This window comes from Parasteatoda tepidariorum, chromosome 8 (genome assembly GCF_043381705.1).
Source record: "Parasteatoda tepidariorum isolate YZ-2023 chromosome 8, CAS_Ptep_4.0, whole genome shotgun sequence".
In the NCBI taxonomy this organism is placed as follows: domain Eukaryota; kingdom Metazoa; phylum Arthropoda; class Arachnida; order Araneae; family Theridiidae; genus Parasteatoda; species Parasteatoda tepidariorum.
In genome coordinates, this window is record NC_092211.1 from 66,360,555 (window position 1) to 66,365,567 (window position 5,013).

Here is a 5,013-nt window from a genome sequence, read left to right on the forward strand (position 1 = left end):
TATACTATGAGCTGCTATAACCTTGCGATTCCATTACGGGTGATCGGTATAGACTACAATTGATTCGTTTGAGACGTGCATTACAAGAGAAACGGCCGGAATACGATCAAAGACACAACAAAATTATTCTTCTGCATGATAACACGCAAAGTGCACGCAAAGCGCATCACGTCGCAAAAGTTGTAAAAAATTATTTGGAAACTCTCAAGTGGGATATTTTACCACACCAGCCGTATTCGAGGGACATATCTCCTTCTGATTACTGCTTGTTCCAACGGATGAAGCACGATTTGACAACTCACCGGTTCACTTCTTTCGCAGGAATCGAAAATTGGCTCCTAACTTGGATCGCCTCAAAAGACGAGAAATTTTTTCGAGATGGAATTCGAAAATTGCCTGAGAGGTGGAAAAAAGTAGCAGCCAGCGATGAATAATACTTTGATTAATCTGTTCATTCATTTTATTCTGATATAAATGCATTTCTGATCACAAAAAAACGGACCGAACTCATTTGTACTCCTAATAACATAGAAAGAAATAATAAAATGGTAGTTGGTGGGAGACAGCGTACTCAAACGTACATGTAGAGTTGTCTAACAAAGGGTTCATAAGGGACTTACATCCTGTTTACTTTTCATGCTCGAGTGCTGGATCGTAATTCATATAATACTCTGCTAAATATGAGTATGTTGCTCTCCCTGTAAGTTGTTTTTCTGGTTTAGCATTCAATTCCCTGCGTTAGTTTAGTATTCAAATAGCTCGACTTCTTCTTCCTTTGCCTTAGCCGCGTACAACATCATTTCCAGATAACAGTTTCTATGCAGTTGTGATGATGTGTCTGAACTTCCTTAGAAGTTCGGTGCTACATTTACGTATTTTCCTATTTTATATATAACGTTTTTAAATCTGTACTTTTTAACAGAAACTAAAGCTAAAAATATCTTTTAAAAAAAACTATTGTTTTAGAAGCGAAATTAATTTCAGAGTTGAAACTTCCTCACTCGAATTAGGCAAGATCAAGTAATTGTACAAAAAGTTAGTTCCTAAGTAATATTTTTTAAGAGAATTTTTTTTTTATTGCTATCGAAATCTAATCCACATTCTTCACAAGCGTGAATTTGTTATGATAAAAACCTTAAATCCGTTCGATTGTCTGATGAAATTTGGAGGTGCTTGTAACTTTAGCCTTTTAACTTATAGTTTGCCTACGGTAAGAACTCCCTTTACCACAAAGTCTGAGGCCGTCTGCTGCTATGGAAATAAGAATAGCGCATTTCAGGCAGGGTAGCTTCTCTTCATTCTAGTGCTAACAGAATAGACAGAAGAAAAAAATTCCCTTTCTGTCGCCGACCTAAGTCAAAACCTGTCCTAAGCAGTAACCCAACACCCCTATTTGAAATAGTTATGCCTCGTTACCATAGTCACTGCCACGGGTCCAGACGAATGACTAGGGGAGTTCATATTTTAGACAAACTATATTTCTATTTTCTCCAGTAACAAACAGCTTTTGTTGTTTTTATTCCCCTTTTTCATAAAAGTGATTCATTAAATATTGATAACGATCATTAACTATTAATTTTCCAACTCCAAATAGGCATGAATTTTTGACTTACGTTTGATAAAGATTTGAAAAACTTGCATTAAGATTTGTAATTGCATGTGGTCTTAATAGAGAATTCGGCTGCAAAATTACGCTGTATATCAATAATTTTCCAATCAAGAAATAATCCTATAAAGCACTGTTTAAATACAAACTCAACACGGAACATTTTTCGAATCTTAAAATAAATTTAAAATATGATTCTAAAAACATTTGCTTATTGCTTAAAAAAGCAATGGAAAAAGGAATAATTACCTTTCAAACTTTTTCGAATTTATTTTCTTTTTAAATAGGTAGAGTTTTTCGTGATAAGTTATCAAATTGGGAAACGTTTTTTAAAAAAGTTGAATGTTACCCTAAATTATCTTAAAAATAAAAAGTGACAATGGAAAGGAATTTGGTTTCAAAATTATGCTGTGTATCAACAATTCGCAGTTAACAGATAACTTTCCTTACATAATTATTATTCTTATCAGTTTTAATTTTTTAAAAAGGTATGCATTCGTACTTCCTTAAAAGAGACTTAGTAGGTTACTGAAAAAATAAAATACGAGTTAATGAAATGGTTTCCTCATATCAAAATATGCAAGTTATAATATTTTGTTATATTATAACTTTAACTCATTTTCAAATTCCAAATCATAACTTTTTTTTAAAATTAATTCCTAGTTTATATTTTCTTCTATTTCTTGCTTAATTTTGCAAATTAAGCAAAGAAAACTATACTATTTTACCATAAAAGGTGTATCACAGTGCTGTACAATAGTGTTAAAATAGTACTATACAATAGTTTACTGTAGAATATTGGGCATTCGTCATTCGGAATTATGAATAATGAATAATTATGCAAAGTCTTCCTGAATAATGAATAAAATACTTTTAAACAAAGAAAAAAGTGTTAAAAATACTGTAATTGATTATACTACTAACTACTAACTATATTACTAACTTATACTACTAACAAATTAACTACTAATAAAAAATCGATAGTAATAAAATACTTGTAGTCATGATTACAATTAGTCATAGAAACAAGTAACAATATTTTCTAATAAAAAGCAGTTATGACCTCTTGTAATCACCACAGAAAACGATTATTTACCCAGACCCCGGAAACTATCAAATACAGACCAACGAGTGCAGGCTATAGATATTCGCAAAAAAACCCACCAAACACCAAACCGATGGCTCACATATTCCAAGAGTTCTAACAAGCATCCGGGAATATTGTTTTGATCAATAGAGTGATCAATTTTTTGATCAATTTACGAATTTCTAATAGTCATTTGAGTCAAGTCATTGTAAAATTTGCAGAATATTTATGAAAGATTTGAATTCAAAATCCTCTTTGGGCATACATAATTTTAGTAGTGCATTTCACAATGAATAAAAGTAAACCGATTGAACTGAAAAAAATGCAGAGTAGTATCTCTAGCTGGTAGATGTGAATTCTGCTCCAAGAGATATCTCTGCAGACATATCTCACAAATCAAAGTGCTGACGTCAGGAATCGTTCACTTGTATCATCGTTCACAGCATGAGAAAATTTCACGCAAGTGAATTCAGAGATTGGAATAAGAACTTGATTAGTGGAATGAAACCCGAAAAAATCTCACCAGTCGGGCTTCTCGTTCTGATCCTCGAATTTCCTTACGATTTTTTTTCCCGTTAGAATGACCCTTAAAATATTCTCAGAGGAAAATTGAACACGGGTTAGAATCCTTTTGAAATCAAACTAATCATTGGGCTTTTTGTGGTTTTCCTCTGAACTTAGTGCAAGTAGAAGTTAGTTCCATCAAAAAGTCCTCCACACAGGCTAGTTAATCCCAATGCTTGATCTAAGAGTTCCCTTGTCTTTCGGGCTGGGCTAAAAGAAGACTTCGGAGGTGAACATTGGAAGTTGTAAACCTGAAAATGGGTCGGCTCTTTAACACCGGTTGTTATACAAAATAAACTAATAACACCACCTATGAACCAAAATGGAACATTTTGCAAGTCACGTCTGTTTTTTTCTAGCAAATTCAAATCTGAAATAAAAAAGGGGGGTATAATTTTTTGAAGTTGACCCTACTGGATTTACTGACCCCTTTTGAATTTACTGAAGTTCACCACACACTACCTGCGGGGAAAAGATTGTTACGATATTCTGTGTATTTGAATTCTTCATTTGAAATGATTTTACGAGTGTATTTTTAAATTTTTAAGTCGATGTGTATTTATTGTGGTTATTTCATCGTTTCCATATTTTTTTGTACCTTGTCTTTACTCAACTACCTCAATACATTTTAATGCTAAATTAACTACTATTTAAACAAAGTGAAGGAACACAAACAAGCATTGTTGCTTCTTTTTTTCAACAAACCAGAATTCGTTTTTGTATAAAATGTCAAAGCAAGATGTATCATTATTCGTACGCTTTAACAATGTAAGCATGTATTTTAATAATGATATAAACAATAGTTGTTTTTAAATCTTAGCTGTTCATTTCATTTAGTCATCGGATTTCTTGATAGTAGTCGACAATGAATTTCTCAAGAAAATTGTAAGTGATTTCCTTTTACTGATAGTTTTAATTATGTTAGTCTTTTTTTGTTCTAATTACATGATTTTTCTTCACAGCATATTATTAAAAATATTTGAATGTAATAGAAACAACTCCACTCTTTCGGTCTTGAGGTCAACGTATTGGGACTTTGTTCATTTTTACATTATTCTATATTACTTAATTTTAAAATTTTTAAACTGCGAAATCTAGTGTCCTACTAATAACGTTGTTTAAAAACAGAGACATGCTCAATTGATGGCAACAGGCAAAATAAATAAAAAGGCTTCTATCTACTTGTTATTTTCAAAATATTATTACATGTAGTTTTTTGCATATAAAAATTGTTATGCAGTACAAATTATGTCTCTTAATGACTAATTCAGTATTTTTAACTGAAAAGAAGAACTTTCTAATTTCGTTTAAGGATAGCTTGTGTGTCCAACAATTAAATCACTTTATAAATAGTTCTATGATTGGCCGAATGTTATACCATTTAATATTAAAGAAACTTGTATATGGGTCAGTGTATCTAACCCGTCATCGATTTCTTTTGTGCCCAATTCACAGTCATGGGCCGTAAGTGTCAATATCAGTAAATATAACATTTCTGAAAAACTTGCAATTGTATCGCTCAGCGTTGCATTAAACGTATCTTGAATTTATACATGGCCTTATCCAAACAACGTTGATATCCTAAAAAAAATTAAGAAATCAAAATTTTTACAATACAGCATTTACAGTTACTTTTGTAGTTTTAATTTTATACTTACTCAAGAAGCAGAATAAGACATACGTATTTAATCATTTCCTCATAAAAATGCTTAAAAATAACCTAGTGAACTCACCGAATCTTCTGAAGGAAAAAACC